The sequence below is a fragment of the Protomyctophum bolini genome (assembly GCF_963924005.1).
Source record: "Protomyctophum bolini genome assembly, chromosome: 21".
Classification (NCBI taxonomy): Eukaryota; Metazoa; Chordata; class Actinopteri; order Myctophiformes; family Myctophidae; genus Protomyctophum; species Protomyctophum bolini.
The window spans coordinates 6,027,380-6,044,951 of NC_137882.1; the positions used below are offsets into that span (position 1 = coordinate 6,027,380).

At 41.3% G+C, this 17,572-nt stretch overlaps 1 long non-coding RNA gene across 1 annotated transcript; it reads right to left on the reverse strand.

Annotated features, from left to right (window-relative positions):
• Window positions 1-2,847: 2,847 nt before the first annotated feature.
• LOC308336319 lies at window positions 2,848-6,438 on the reverse strand. Its single transcript, XR_013966146.1, has 3 exons — window positions 6,045-6,438; window positions 4,409-4,485; window positions 2,848-3,967 (listed from the first exon to the last, which is right to left on the reverse strand). It is a non-coding gene; the product is annotated as an uncharacterized lncRNA (long non-coding RNA).
• Between the last annotated feature and the right edge of the window lie 11,134 nt (window positions 6,439-17,572).

A 17,572-nucleotide genomic window follows, 5' to 3' on the forward strand; every position in this document is an offset into this window, starting at 1 on the left:
TTTAGCGATTTGACCTATTTTTGACATGGGCGGGGGCCATTCGAACATGGGGCTAAATATGTTATAGCGATTTGTTTTCCTACACTATAGTGAAGTCCTACTAGACCCCATACAATTACATCTGGCCACAAAAGATCACGGATCTGTTGAATGTCAAGGGTGAGGTGACAAACTGACATATTGAGCCTATGACACACAGTATGGCATCCCCCCCCAGTATCCTCCTTCACATTCAGTTGATCCCGTGATATTCTGAGGCCAGATGTCATTTCCAGGGGTCTAGTAGGACTATAGTAAATATTATTAAAGAAATCATCATAACATTTTGTAGCCCCATGTTCGAATTTAAAACGAAAGAAAGCAGCAAATTAAAATGAACAAATTAACACTCATCTTTTACTTTCTCTAATCACAGCCTACAACATGAACCTTGGTTGAAAACAACTAAAGTTGTCCTTCAAGTCAGAAATGAGAGTATTTATTCCAACACTGCTTATGAATACCTTTAAATAGTATTCATCATTGCTGTTAGAAAGATTGTATTTTTTTCTTTAGCTACAGCATTGCAGTGGTAATACCTTGCACTGCGAGCTGTTGTGAGCTTGTAGATCGGCTATTTTCAACTTGTCATAGCACACCTGGTCAGGCTCTGCCAGTGGGCTTAATCAGTCCCCGGCCTCACCTGTGCAATTTCCAGCCTCTGCCTCAGCCAATTGATTGCCATGGCAACCCCACACTTGTCAATTGATTACTTAACCAGTCCACTTTTTCCAGTCAGTTTGCACTCTTCAGGCACAGACAGACAGATACAGTAGAGACCTCCATATACAGTAAGGGCACAAAAGGGACCCGTTAAAACGGGTGCTATGACAAGTTGACAACGGGTATTATTAGGTTCCCTAGTTGCATCGTTCTCAAGTAGGCCGATGGGCACGTGCAGGTGTAGTCATTTCTAACACTTGTTTTTTGTTGTTTTTTTGTTTATTTATTTATAGGCATTATTTATTAAGGAAAATTATGCCGGCTGTCCTTGATGTCTGGAATGCTCCTTGGGAACGCCAGGGGAGTGACCTTCGAACGCCGGGGATAGGGTCGAGATGCCTGGGGGGTCTCCCCGCCCGGTCAACGATAGTGGGCGCGCTATGTTGTCTGGAATCCCCATGCAAATGTACCGCTCAAGCTGGTACATTGAGGTACATTAGGCCTGTCACAAGTATTAATAAATTATTTAAATTGCAAAAACAAATACATGAATTGTGAAAGTAGCAGATCTATGAGATCAAAACAGTTTTGAGCTCCTAGATCTGCTACTTCCACTACTTTCTAACATGGGAGCGATTATGACTATTATCCCAAAAGTATTGCGATTATCACAAATACTTATTATGACGTAATTGTGATGGGCCTAAGGGTGTGTGTGTGTGTGTGTGTGTGTGTGTGTGTGTGTGTGTGTGTGTGTGTGTGCGTGCATGTGTTTGCCGTGTGTGTGTTGAATCTGTTTTTGATTGGCCCGACGCGACGTGTAATCTACGAGCATGTTGAATTTGGGGCCCGACGTTGACAACATTGAATCTACGAGCTGGACGACGCTGGATCTACATCAGTTATAGTGTAGTTCTCCCCGGGGTATGGGTTGAATCTGGGATAATCAGGCATAATGGGCAGGCGGGTCGTGCAGGAACTGGGTTGTGCAGGAACCGGGTCGTACCCAGCGGTCCCTCGTGCGACCCCCGTCCATTGTGCTCTGCTACCCGGCCTCCCGTACCAAGGTCTTTAGTCTAGTTTTCTCTCTTCTCTAGTTTCAGGTTTCAGATTTCATCTCTTCACATCTCTTCAAAGTACCAACTGTTGAATATCTTGTTTCCTTCCCGCCAGGTTGGCCAAATGTTTTCCCTATCCTGTACTTTCCTTCCCGCCAGGTTGGCCAAATGTTGTAGTTTCTGTTTGATTAACCCCCTTTTGTAGTACTTTCCAGGTGGCAAACGTTGAATTTGTGTCACTTTTCTAGTGACATAAATTAACATATGAATTACCGTAGTGCAGCTCCGTACCGTATTACCCTATAGCTATTAGGACGTTGGGTTACAGAGCCTATAGGTTGAAGCTATATATTAAGTGACAGATCACATACTACAACAGATGATGCTACATATCTTGACTCCTAACCACTATTGCTAATGACAGTCATGCTACAACACTTTGTAAACTTGACAATTGGCTCGGCACGTGGTCTGCTCTTCTTTTGCTGCATGTACACCAAACCTCTTCGCCAAAAAACAGGCAATCTACCAGCCCACAGCGTGTCGCATGACGCGTTGTGAGCTTGTAAAATAGGGATGCGAGGGTTCAACCTAAATGGTTAATGTAACATTTTAAGTAACTAGAAAAATGCCCTTCTGGGCACAGGTCTCCACCGCGTGGGCTATATTCTTTCTACGTCCGAGCATAGACATAGTAACGCCCCACCTACTGACACAGTTTCTACGTCCGAGCATAGACATAGTAACGCCCCACCTACTGACACAGTTTCTACGTCCAAGCATAGACATAGTAACGCCCCACCTACTGACACAGCCGCTGTCTCCGAGGTGGAAGATACATGCTGGATAGTCTGCTGCGTGAGGTTACTCCGTGGTGGGAAATACATAATACAAGTCAAGTACGATATATAATAGCTACAAAGAGAGTGACAGCTTGGCATGCGTGACAGCAACTCTTATTTTTGTAGAAGAGGTAAACTAATATTGTTTATGCCTTAAACTTTAAACATTATTGTACTGTAAAAAAAAAAGTCTCTTTTCAATTGATCTTTATTAGTATAATAGTGTTAGTTTAGATTAATACACGACAAATATGTAACAAAACATGTAAAAAGAATATGGTTAAAACAGTATTGACACCAAATAATTAGAAGTAACTAGAAAAAGTGCCCTTCTGGGCACAGGTCTCCACCAGGAGGATAGGAGTGTGTGTGGTGTTTGGCAAAATGTTTATGAGTAATATAAACATTGTTTTTTTTGGGGGGGGTTTTGCAACAATTTACTTCATTTTGTACAAAACGGGCCACTCCTGAAAAACTGGAAGGCAATCTTAGCCAATCAGTGTAGAATCTGAGAAATCCAACAGACTCGTCTTGATCACATGACTACAGAGATCATGTGTACCAATTTGTGTGAGATTTGGATGAAATCTGTGCACAATGTGTTTTCCAGAAATCGGCCTCATGGTGGCGCTATAACCGGCAGATGTGGAGGGATGCAGGGGAAATGTTTTTCCATGGCCTCTATAGAGTGCGCATACATAAGTTGTATACAGATCGATGCAGTTATAGGTAAAAACAGGAATTGCCCTGTTATAGCGCCACCATGAGGCTGATTTGGAAAGAAATGAGTGGCATATCCTCGGCCTAGTGGAAATGTGCGTGTATAATTTCACGGAAATTGCACAGCCGGACGGACACACGCACACACACTTGTGCAAAACATACTCTCTCCCCATGCCTTCGGCCTGGTGGAGACAATTATGTATATACAAAATGATACAGTATTCCAAGGGTTAGGTGTAAATATAATGCATCTGAATTGTACTGCATTATCATGGATTCAAATAAATAGTACATGTTGAAACCAGCTGCAAATGGGGTCCTGTGTATACTGTATACACACATACTACTGTATGCATTTACTGAGTGCACGTCCATCTTTGCATCTAAGTGCGTTTGCATTCTTTACATTTTCTTCTTCTTCCTGTTCCTGCATTGCGAGTTTGTTTTCCGGCAGTAGCAGATGGCGTTGAATAAGTGACAGTGACAGCTGACGCATGGGCCACAGCAACGGATGTGGGGCACACAGGTATCCCCAAGCATGGGGCATCTTGCGCTGAGTTTTGGTTTTGGCATCACCTTAGGAGGGGGCAACTTCGGGGGTTCAGGGGCTGCTTTGGTCCTCTGAAGAGAGACCCTAACCCTCTGAAGAGAGAAGAGACGGAGAAGGAGGCAACATGTGACAAAACGGGACAATGTCAACAGTGTTTTGTGATGTGAAACAAAAACAAAATACCTCATCTTTCTGACATCTGAGAGACAGATTTAGAGAGCTACAGAACCAGACGTTTGGTGGAAACAGAGCTAAACTGGAAGTTATGCAACATTTGTGATTACGCATTGGGAGAGCATCTCTGATGCTAATCTTTCTAGCATCAGAGATGCGCTCCTAATGCGTAATCAGGATAATATGCAATATGTTCCTTTACCACTTTACCTTCCCACTATACCAAGACATCAGAGACATATACTTCCCACAGATTTCACACACCCAAAGTGAGTTTGAAACTACAGTATGAGCAACGAGAAAAAACAATTTACATAAACATAATACATGCATGTGTACGTGTACAAATCACAACTTACAGGCACATGTTTCTTCGGAATCCCATTCACATTTCTTCTAGCAAACAGTGCTCGTTGTCTCCCTTGCATCACAGGCTCTGTGGGCAACAATGTGGAGTCTGTAAGGTTTGAATGTTATGCTTATTTTTGAACATTGAGAACAAATGTTTGCAAATCAATTTGATCTACATTCCTAGGTGTTTTCAAATGTGATCTAAATCTGATTTACAGTCTGATAAAGATTTTAAAAGGGAGACATTGTTTGAATACAAGAGACATTGTTCGGTCATTTTAATGTTTCCCCTCAGGCGTCTGGGTAAAACCCATCATTTTTGCGTGCAAGAGGTTACCTTTTGTGTGGGACTGTATTTTTATTGGGTTTTATTTAGACTAGCGCTGCACGGTCCATAGAAGGCTATGGACCGAGAGACCAGAGCTAATATTTGACTAAAGTTTGTCTTTGTTTATTTCATTGTCACCCGTTCATTGTGTTTGTCTGTTTGTTTTTGAAAAATGAAAATAGGATAGCACTCCACAAGTGTATGGATTTTAACTATATGTAATTATAGTTAAATTTTGCGCTAATTATAGCGCAAAAACAAAATAGCCCTTACTAAGGAATACAATTAAAGGTTGAAAAGTAGGGAACAAATGCTTTGTTTTCTTTAGTTTGAATTTGAATATGTATTATTATTCATCTCGAAGATTCCGGCTGCTTTCAATTTGGTGCGTCATCTGATCTCAAACATATGCCTCTGAATATCACTATAAATGTCAGAAGAACTGTAGTGTATAGTGAAGACAATTTAGAGCCGACCAGTTTTTACAAGGTGTCGGATATTCACAGTAACTAACTATGAAAAGAGACCTGGGCTCCTCGCTGTGAATAGCAATTCTAGAATTGCCCTGGGGCCTAGTTTTCTTTTAAGAACCAAAGACATCTGGCACGTTTCTACATGGAATTGCAGGGATGTGTTCTTACGGAACAATAACAGATGCCTTTTAATGATAACTGTGTAACGGTTTCATCCTTTATTACACCATCAATGTTATATAGTCACGCATTTACTGTTGTTAGACTGTAGCTATATTATCCAGATGCATACTGTTGTAGCCTGGCTGACACTGTACAGTACACCAATCTCATATTTACTGTTAGAATGCAGATATATGGATGTACAGTATGTTCATGCATTATTCACTGGTGATAGATTAATCTATTTATATTTATCTATATAATCTTAAATCAGTCAGACTAAATGTAAATGTTTAGGTTCATACTAATTGAATGTATTTTTATTGTAGCCCAATTCTGTTTCAACTCAAGTTAATCTCCCATAGAATTGGTTTGCTTCACTTTTATGATAAGCAATGCCAAGAAAATATTCACACATCCACTTCGTTCAGATGCAGGTGTGTTGGACAGTGACAAATGAAGCTATCATGAACACTAATCGTGAACAAAAATTATTAGTTTTATTCAAATTGTTACACAAACAATAGGCCTACAGTACTTTACCGACAGATCTCGCCTTATAAGATTACAAAAAAAACTTAAATAAAATAACTGAAATGAATGTCAACATAGAGGCTTAAACTGAAAATTACATCAGTAGGCTAATATAGGCCTATAGCCTAATAATAAACAAGCACTCACCTGCATGTCTGCTCTGTGAGGTTGAATTTTTGACTGAATTGACAAGTGCCACTTGGAGAATGAAAAAAAGTACAACCGTGATCTTCATATTGTCTTCTGTTAGTTTTTCTCCGGCAACCTGTCCTCTTCTTATTCTGTCACTTATTCTCCGACAACACTAATTTAAGAGCAAGAAGAACTGTATACGCCCCCCTTAACTCCCACGGTCACCTTTTCGATCACAAGTAGTTTGGTTGATCGTAATCTGTAAAAACATGATTTGAAATGATCTCATCTTTCTCTCTATAGCTTCCTGCTCTAACTCTCTCTTCTTTCAGTCTATCTCGCTTTACCTTTATCGACTCACTTTAACTGCCTTTCAAGGTCTCACATGTTGAACTGCTGTAATAGCCTATAATCCCAAAGAGAAAACAATCGTGTTCTTCTCACTCCAACACTATAGGCTTCCCTGGAGCAAGGATCTGGAGTCTAGACACTCCTCTCACAAAAACACATCCTTACATTTCCCAATAATGATTTGACAGATTATAGTCTTCCATTAGGGTCCTCCACAGTAATCCCTCCTCCTTGCAATGATTATATCTACAATGTATGTACTGTATGTACTGTATGTGTGTGTGTGTGTGTGTGTGTGTGTGTGTGTGTGTGTGTGTGTGTGTCATTTTACGCTACTCATATCAGGAATCTGATCTGTTTTGGGTGGGGTCTACTGTAGGCAATGGCATTGATTTGAATATAACACCCACGACAGACACACACTGTCGATACATTATTTATTAATGGACATGGCTTCACAACACACTGCCAATGAAAGGATGTCTCCTCACAAGCTCACACGCTTTACGCGCACCTCGGTGGGAGGGTCTACACAAAGCATACCAATAAAAAAGACAGAAGAGAAGGAAATGAGGATGATATGGACCGGTCGCTAAGCCGATCCAGACGAGATGTGGGACGTCCCTAAAGACAACAATATGTGCAAGGCTGAGCTTTATAGCAGGCGGTCCATTCAAGACCAAATGACACAACCACTATAAACTTAATTACTTTCAGATGTGCTTACCTGTCAAAATATGCAAAAAGAGTCTAGTGGACGCATAAGCTCAGCCAAAGTTCATATAAGCCTTGTCAAAGCCATATGAGGCCCATAGGGTCCCATTTCGGGTCTTTGGTATGACCCGGCCAGGGATCGAAGGTCGACCTCCCAGTCCCAGGGCGGACACTAACCATGAGACCACTGAGCTGGTTTGCTGCAAGGGAAGGGAGCAATCAAATGACCCAGAAGAATAAGTGTTAGCCATGATATGAGCCAGTCAATTTCTCTAATAGTAAGAAAACATGTAAAGATTTGCATTGCACTAATGTTCAACAAGTTGCAAAAGTCTATCAGTCTCCAGATCTGTTCTGAGCATTCACGATTCACACACCTATGTTGTACTGCCTATCCGACTGATATAACGATTATAGCATATATAATCCTTGTCAATCCTTGTCCCTTTTATGACCATACATGGAGAGCTCTGAATCTCTCAATCATGCTGATGGACATGCTGATATGCCCATATATGGAGATTTCTGTATAGAGAATATACACTATTACACATGCGTCTAGACTAGACATTGACCTACTTAGCATCACCATACCAAATGTATAGTCGGACAGCTTATATATGAATATCATGAAATATGGATACCACAGGATCAACCCCGTCATGGGGTGCATATACAGCCAAAGCGTTGTGGCTTTGCCTAGTGCCTCGACAGCTTGACGCTTGGCTTCGTTGTTGATGCGTCTTGCTTCAGCCGCCTGCGCTGCTGAGGGGGCGGCTCCAACGTTTATCATGAGGACGGTCAAGGAGCCCTGGAGCAGGGCTTCTGCGTTCAGGGTCTTGGCTACCGTTATCATATAGTGAGTACACTTCAGCGCCTTCGAGGCTTCCCTGTCTTTCTGAAGTCGGAGGTTTATTCACTGAAGATGTCCTTTGAATTCCCCCCCTTATTTTAGTCTCCGTCCCTGGCGCTCGCTCACTCACTTGTATACAATTGCCAAATACACCAGTACAAGACATTAGTTATATAGGAGAATAATGCTTCTCTCTTCTTGTTTCACTTGCACATGACCTTGAATGTCAAATGAATGCTATGCAAATGATTCACATGTTGATTCATGAACAAGTGGGAATCCTCATCTGAAGTACATGAATCATGGCTGTGCACACGTTTCGTGAATCCCGGGTTGGTCTTTATGATTCACATGTTGATTCATGAACAAGTGGGAATCCTCATCTGAAAAACATGAATCATGGCTGTGTACATTACTTGTAGGAACAGGGCTACACTAAAATATAATAAAGAATGAACCACTTAAAGTCTCTATAGGCCTACTTAGAAAACTGGAACTGAGTATTGGCTCTTATTTTATAACTTATGTGTTGCTTTTGATTGCAGTAAAAGTGCTATATAAATTAAAGTTTTGGATGATTGTGAAACACCCCTTCTTATCATCCCTTTTTGTTGAGAACTAAAAACGCTGTGACTTACTGCAAGACCTCCACTCATTTTGTACCTTTGGGTTACAAGGCCGAAACCATTTACGATAAGATAAGCTGGTTTCACCTGGTGAATCATTTTCACCTCGTTGATCGTCGGACAGAAACCTTGTGACTAATGTTATTCCGGCCAATTGCTTATTTTGGTGTCTTCACTTCAATATGTACTTTGCTCAGCCAATCAAATCATCGCTATGGAGTGATCAGCCAATCACAAGCCAATGTTTGCGTTCACAGAAACCCGGAAAACTGGGCATAGGATGGGTTAGCGCCCCATAAAAAAGGAATTACAATGTTTTCACCCGACATCAACACCTACTGTAAGGTATTTTGTTTTAGCACTTTATTTAACCTTCTGTATATTCTTTAGATTTAATACCACTGGCAAGCTTTCATTTGAGCTTTGCCCCATTGCTGGTGGGTTGTTTTTGCAAAGTCCCTTTTCAACAGTGTGTCGCTCGATCTGGCTGAGTTTAAGCAACAAGAAATGTAACAAACAAATAATTCCAGCTGTGATTTACCCCAACGACTCCAAAACATAGCTCCAAAACCTTATTAACCGACACATTTGGGGAGACGCTTTCATACAGAAACAAAGCTTCATTCCATGTTGTGGAGAGAAGAACCACATGATTCATCACTGCTGAGCATTGTTGTAAGTTGATGTTCTGGAAGGATTTAGAATCCATTAGCTGTGGATTTTAATCATTCTGGATTGAGGTCTCCACCCTAAACAAATAAGAAACAGCGTGCATGCCGTGCCTCAATCAGGCTCATTTTCAAAGCTTGATGAGAGCAACAGACAATACAATTCAATCAATAATTGATTTTTTTTCAAAGTTTTGTCTGAGGAAGTTCTAGGCAGTCCACAGCGAAATATCGAACATTTTACCACTTTAATCCCATTTTATACTTAGCCAGCAATCTACAAGCTCACAAACACGTCCCATTACTGCCCATTTTGAGCTTGTACATCGGCTATTTTCGAAACATTTTGATGAATCTTCAAAACTTTTCCCTAGCAGAAAGTATTTTCATATGGGGGTCTGCAGAATGCATGTCAATTTGGGGGTCCTTGACATGAAAATGTTTGAGAACCACTGGTTTAGAGTTTACAACCCAACCCAAACAAACGCACCATACCCACCATATACCACCAATAACTTTTACAGTAAATCATAAGTCATCACTGGTTTCCCTGGACAGTGGTGACAATGCCACTAACAGCTGTTTGGTTCAATGAGCCAATGTGCTTGCAGCTAGAGACTCCAGAGACTGACACTTTACTTGTGGGCACTGATCCGTGTTTTGGCTTCCCTTTGAAGCTTAATTTTCCCACAATGTGTTCCTCTGAACCAACATGCTTTATGGCATCATATCATTTGAAAATACAGGCCACCAAATCATTTAGTTTTTTCATTCTCTCCACCTCACCTAAACAATAAAAGGCAGCCTCCACACACTCAAAGTGCTGTGCAAACATCTGTTTTTTTTATTATCCTGAGCACTCAAATACTGTCACATTCACCAATTGCTTTATGCCTGAAGAAGGTCTATATGACTGAAAGTTTGGAATGCAATAAAATAAATCGGATTATTGCACAGCTTTGAGTGTGCGAGGCTGGCTTTCTTTGTTCATTTGGTTTCCTCTTGGCTCCAGCACCTTACCCAAGTCTATGGTGGATGAGCAGCATTTTGTCATTTTGTTTTTCACTTAACCTTATCACCTACATTTTTGTAGTGGTGCAACCACTCTGTGTGTGGATGTGTCCCTGTGTCCGAGCACGGAAATAGTGTTGCACAGCACAGACACAGACAGGCCAGGGAGGTGGGCTTGTACAGTACAGTACAGTACAGTACAGTACAGTACAGTACAGTACAGTACAGTACAGTACAGTACAGTACAGTACAGTACAGTACAGCACCACTCACTCATCAGACGGGTCTGATGTTTTTTACTTTATAATCTGTGAAGTTTGCGTTACATTCTTCCTTGTTTTCTCAGCTATAATTTCTGGCATGCTTTACCTACAGTACATTAATGAACTTAAACTAATTATTAACAGGTTAATGAGTTTTCTAACCATTTATAAACACGAGTTGGTGGTGGATGTGTGGCACGCCACTTTCACATGTGCATTTAATTCCACACCGATTTCTCTGCGACACCGTGGTTCATGAATCATGATGAACAACAGGTGTATACGCTTGTTTTTCATAAGTCTGATTAAATACTTCCATACAAACGTATAGAAAACAAGATGAGAAAAAGGCAGACTAATGAACCACATACGACGTGGTTGAGTCTCACATACCTCATGACAGTAGTATGTAGGGCTGGAACCTATACTTTACGCTGATTCTCATCGGGGGTTGCCGCGGTGGAACATTGATCGGTTTCCATCTGGATCTGTTTTCTGTCTTCCTCCTCTGTGACTCCTGCTTAGCAGACCATCAAATTATGGTACAAATTAACCCATTCTGACCTGAGATCAGATTCATACGAGGTTTCCACTGGACACACACTGGTCTGATTAACCCATTCTGACCTGAGATCAGATTCTAAAAATGTCAGTCGTTCTTACATTTTTTCAAAAATAGAAGACCTACAAGCTGGTAGCGCGCCACTCGGTGGCGCGCTATGAGCTTGTAGATCTGCTATTTTTCAATAGCTAAAGCATAACATGATGCTAACACCAACATGGGTTCCCAGTCAGAATGGGTTAAGAGCAAAAGTTATGGTAAATGCATTTTTATAATATGTAACAGATAGGCATTGACATTTTGATTGTAAATCGTATAATTTCATACATGAACATGACACATCGCTGATTATTACAATATAAACATCAGTTTAACCTTAAAGTTATATACTTGTTTTGGTTTGGATTTCAGGCATACGAGACATTCAGTAGCCTTACTGTAATTTACCGCTTTGGACTCTTACTCATCTGTTCCTGATCACTCTGAAGTATGGTAATTTAAACCTCCGGGTTTGTCTCAACACCCTGCTCACATTATAGGCCGAGGCACCGCGCATGTCATCACTGTACTATGATCGCTGTCCTGGAGGTGCCATTTAAATAGCTGCAGATGGAGGTCACACACTGCGACACTGACTGACATTTCAGAAGGGACATTTAGCGATTCCCACCCAACCTCAAACGGACTAGGATTAATCCAATTCAATGGGGCTTCATTGGCATGATGAGAATGTTGTCAGTGCCAAAGCATTATTGTGAAATTGTAACAGAGCTATAGACGCTCACACCAGGGTTCCATTACCTGGGTTGGTTGTTTGGACACTATAGGAATGGCTACAATGGTTACAATAATTGTACAAGGCTATGGATTAATTGATTTGATTGAATATTGTTTTACCATTTAGGCTTAGGGGCCCAGGGTATTCATTTATATATGTATATGTGTGGCATGTCTATGTTGTTAGGAATTAATGGGTTAGGACCTAACCCATTCAATAGGAATTACACCCATTGAATGGGTTAGGACCTAACCCATTCAATGGGAATTACACCCAAAGGGGTGACAGTGGCTCAGGAGATAGAGCAGGTTGTCCATTGGTCGGCGGTTCGAATCCCGGCTCCTTCCGTCTACATGTCAAAGTGTCCTTGGGCAAGGCACTGAACCCCAAATTGCTCCCGATGTGCTGGTTGGTACCTTGCGTGCAGGCTTCTGCCGCAATTGGTGTGTGAATGGGTGAATGTAATGCAATGTAAATGCAATGTAAAGCACCTTGGATAAAGGCGCTATATAAATGCACCATTTACCCATTCAATGGGTGTAATTTCTAACAACATAGTATGGTTAACCGCCTACTGTATGAAAAATATGTGGAGAAACCAGATCAGTCTCAGGTGGTCTTCACAGGTGACTCAACTAAGGGCAATCAAACTGGGGAAAGGGTGGCACAGAGAAAAATAAATGAAAAATAGAACTACTACAGTAGCTCAGTTTCTTGTGCAACTAATTGAGGATACTGTATTTTGTCAAACTGTATATTCACACGCATGATAACTGCATTAACTGGATCCACTGTCAGGGGAAGTGTCATGATGAGTGCTATTAAAATATGTCACCCATTTGGAAGTACAGTATAGGCCCGCACAAACGTATATTAAAATTTGAGAGGTATTGTTAACAATAACATAATAGTTTTCCCTGGCACTGTTTTGCTATTATTTGAAAGAATGGTGAATGGTTTACACAAAGCCTATATGATGACTATCTATGTCAGATACTGCCGAGAGAGTTATAAAAAAGTATTTGGTTGCGAAACTTGTGCAAAAATGCTGGATTCCTCCCGAGGCTTATCTGATACCTTCCAGGTATCAGATAAGTAATAAAAAATGGCTTCACATGCGTTGGCACTTGGCACACACTCATAGCATAGGAGTAGTAAGGTTAGTGGTGTGCATGCATACGCATGCCCACGTGTGTTGGAAGTCTTATTGGAACACATTCACAGCTAGGTGATTTAGTGGTTAAATCAAAACCAGTTGCAAGAATAAAATGTTGGCCTTGTACATTTCTGGAACCTACTACTGATACGTTGAATATCTACATGTCTGGACCAAACACCATGTACAGTAGACCTATTTAGACATACCTCTTTGATGTGAGGTAGATAGGATTCCCAGGAAGGACGGTCACAAGTTGTTTGTCTTATGCCAGTGGTTCGCAAAGTGGGGTCAGGGTACCCCCCAGGGCCCCAGCGGTTCTTGAGGCCGTTTAGTCTGAAAGTGTACTGAACAAAATGGACCTTTAAGGGTGCATTTGCACACTCAAGAGTTATGGAGATCTGTGGGTTCAGGGAGTGGGGACTGTGGGCCCTAATCAAATGCATCACCTATGTCAAAGGTTCGAGAACCTTTGAAATAGGTGATCTAATGCTCAGTCACGGGGGTGGGTGGGGGACTGTGAGATTCATGGCCAGGCTGGCAGAAAAGCGGTCCTCCTTTTGAATCCAGCATAGGCAGCTTTGGCGCCAGACTGACGGCAAATACTCCAGCTGTGGGATCATTAACGTTCCTGAAGGATAGAACGCCTCCAGCACCAATTGGGTCCACGAGGATTTATTCTGGGCAGCACGTCAATACAAAGCAAGGTAGACTCACACTCACTTATGCACCATTAAAGAAAATATGATAAATGCTGGAATATACAAGCCCACATTCTGAGGCAATTGCCCCTGAGTTTCTACATTATTTAGACAAGTGGTTCCCACACATTTTAGCTCAAGACCTGAAAGAGAAGAAAGCCGCTCTGCCCCTCACCTCTGGAACTCCCTCCCCCCTGACATCAGAAACATGGACTCTAATACTCTATCACCATTTTGCAAACTCACCTCAAAACCCACCTGTTTAGGCAGGCCTATGACTCTGCATGACCTGTGTCTTCTGCTGCAAGCTGTGTTTTGTTCTGCTTTTAACTGTGTTTTTGTACTGTTTTTAACCTGTACGGCGACCTTGAGTGCCCTGAAAGGCGCCTTATAAATAAAATGTATTATTATTATTATTATTATTATTATTATTAAAGAGATTGTAGATCTGCTATTTTTCTCTTTATTAGTTAAGCATTACTTCATCATGAATTCATGATGAATTCATCATGAGGCTACCATGATTAGTTAACCATGATTCATGGCTGTCATAATTTCATTTTTTTTTCATCACCCAAATCTATGCCCACGATGAGTGTTCATAGTGAGCAGACTCGGTCTCTCTGGAGTGACAACCAGGGAAACCTCCAAAGAGACCGAGTTGGCTCACTAACCTGACCCGTCTATGAGCACACATCCTGGGCATATAGAATTGAGAAAAATGACTCATGGGGACAATCAGGAACGACCTCCAGCGAGACCGAGTCTGCTCACTAACCCTAGCCTAACGCCTATGGGCATAGATTTGGGAGATAAAATTAGATCTATAAATGAAATCATGAAAGCCATGAATCATGGTTAATGATAGTAGTAATAGAAGTAATGCATTAGTCATTAAAGTCATTACTGTATTAGTCATTACTTCCTGAACCTTATAAGTAAGTGTTACCCAATTATGAAAACTTATGTTGTCATCATGACCGTAACAAGATCACATTTTCTGCCATAGTGTGTTTTCTTCAAAACACACTATTTTGCTACTCTACAGATTTTGTCAAACTATACACATGTGTTTAAGGTGTATAAGTTAGATTTTTCAGTTAGGCAAGTAAGGCAACACGTCCTGGCTGAGACCTGTGCTGCGAGGAGCACACTTTTCTAGTTTACGTATGAATCTTTTAATGTAGGAAACAACTGTTTCCCAAAGGAAACTCTTGTCCAGTGGACATGCAGATTATTTCACTGGACAGATGAGTGAACACAGATTTAGTGATGCATGCGTGCATCCATTATACACACACCAGATTTTATAATAATGAAACATACTTAAACATGAAACTTTTGTTGAGTGACCACCTTTATCCTCAGGACTTGTGTTGAGAAACATTTTCCATCTAATCTTGTTTTAGGCCTATACAAGAAACAAGTCCACACCAGAGTTTAATTTGATCGCTTTAAAGATAAATAAATGACATTATTATCTGTCTGCCTGTGTCCCTTAAAAAGCTTGTTTTTGTCTGGTGGAGTCTCTGGTAGTAGTATTGGCTTAGGAATGCAACAAAAACAATAAGGTCTGTATAACTGTGACTATACAAATGAAACCAAATAGACCACTGATGTGTACACCATAAAAGCATTACACTTGTTTACAATAGTGCCCACCATTTTCAATTCAATGTGCCCTCAAGGTGCACTTCAATTCAAGGTGCCTTTTGAGAGCGGTTTTGAAGGAGTCAAGGAATTCGCATGTCTTAATGACTGTTGGTATGGCGTTCCACATTTTGGTGGTATTGGAGCTAAATTAATTTAGTCCCTTGTTAGTGCCGAATCTGGGTTGCACATGGTTTGTTGCGCTCCCTCTGGTGTTGTGGACTTCATTGACATTAATGAAGTATTTAGACAGGGTATCTTGGTAGTGTATCGAATCTTGTGGACCAGACCCATTGCAAGATGCTGTACTCCAGGGATACTCAAATAGATTTACCTGTGGGCCACATTACAAAAATGGCAAGGGGCCAGGGGCCAGTAGATAAAATTACGACATTAATGATACTTGATAACTTCTCTCTTTCAATTGCTTTATTTTCGCAAAATGTATCAAAGTACAATGTGCATGCACACAATATGTAAATAAATAAATGTGTTACATTTTCTTGCATAAACACAAAGAGCTGTTTCCATAACTGCACAAATTATTGTACATAACATGAGTAGCTGTTATAATAACATAACATGAGTAGCTCTTTGCCTGCCTGCCTGCCTGCCTGCCTGTCTGTCTGTCCATGAGTAGTTATTTGTCTGTCTGTCAATGAGTAGCTGTCTTACTGTCTGCCTGTCTATGAGTAGCTGTCTGCCTGCCTGTCTATGAGTAGCTGTCTGTCTGCCTGCCTGTCTGTCTGTCTGTCCAATTGTCCATGAGTAGCTGTCTGTCTGCCTGTCTGAGTAGCTGTCTGCCTGCCTGCCTAATTGTCCATGAGTAGCTGTCTGTCTGCCTGTCTATGAGTAGCTGTCTGCCTGCCTGATTGTCCATGAATAGCTGTCTGTCTGTCTGCCTGTCTATGAGTAGCTGTCTGCCTTCCTGCCTGTCCAATTGTCCATGAGTAGCTGTCTGTCTGTCTATGAGTAGCTGTCTGCCTGCCTGCCCAATTGTCTATGAGTAGCTGTCTGTCTGCCTGTCTATGAGTAGCTGTCTGCCTTCCTGCCTGTCCAATTGTCCATGAGTAGCTGTCTGTCTGTCTATGAGTAGCTGTCTGCCTGCCTGCCCAATTGTCTATGAGTAGCTGTCTGTCTGTCTATGAGTAGCTGTCTGCCTTCCTGCCTGTCCAATTGTCCATGAGTAGCTGTCTGTCTGTCTATGAGTAGCTGTCTGCCTTCCTGCCTGTCCAATTGTCCATGAGTAGCTGTCTGCCTGCCTGTCCAATTCTCCATGAGTAGCTGTCTGTCTGCCTGTCTATGAGTAGCTGTCTGACTGCCTGCCTGTCCAATTCTCCATGAGTAGCTGTCTGTCTGTCTGCCTGTCTATGAGTAGCTGTCTGCCTGCCTGCCAGCCAGCAAGTTGGTTAACAGAAAATAAATTGTTATGGCTGAGTAAAATAAAATACAATAAACACAATTTGCCTGAAAATAGATTACCCAGCTATGACCTTTTTCATGAAAAAAAATGAGTAGTGATATGGCTGACTGAGTAAAATAAAACAATCTACCTGAAAATAGATAGCTATAAGTGAAGAGCAATTTCCGCAATTTCCACAATTACCATTTCCGCAATTTCCTCAATTTCCATTTCCGCAATTTCCATTTCCTCAATTTCCATTTCCGCAATTTCCGCAATTTCCATTTCTGCATTTCCGCAATTTCCATTTCCACCATTTCCACAATTTCCGCAATTACAATTTCCGCAATTTCCATTTCCATTTCCAACTATTAATGGCAGCTGGGTTTCATCAATCAAATAAAATAGAATTCTGTCCGTTTAGCTATAAAATTATGTCAGGGAATAGGGATACACAGTATATGTCTTTCATTTGCATTGCATCTCCCCCCCCCCCCCCCCAAGCTTTTATTTTCGTTCGAGTAATAGTACAACTCTAATAGTATTACTTATAATAATGTAATTAACTTCATTCAGATTTATTTATTTTTATTTCATTTTCCAGATTTTTTTTTCTTCTTTTTTTTAGATTTTCATTGGTGGGCCAGTCATAATGGTCCCGCGGGCCTGATGTGGCCCGCGGGCCTGAGGTTGAGTATCACTGCTGTACTCTGTCGTCAACCCTAAGCCATTCCAGCCTGTCAAAGTGGGCAGGGGAGAGAGGCCAAGTAGAAGCCTGACCAGTTTGTTTTGGGAAGTCTGGAGCCTT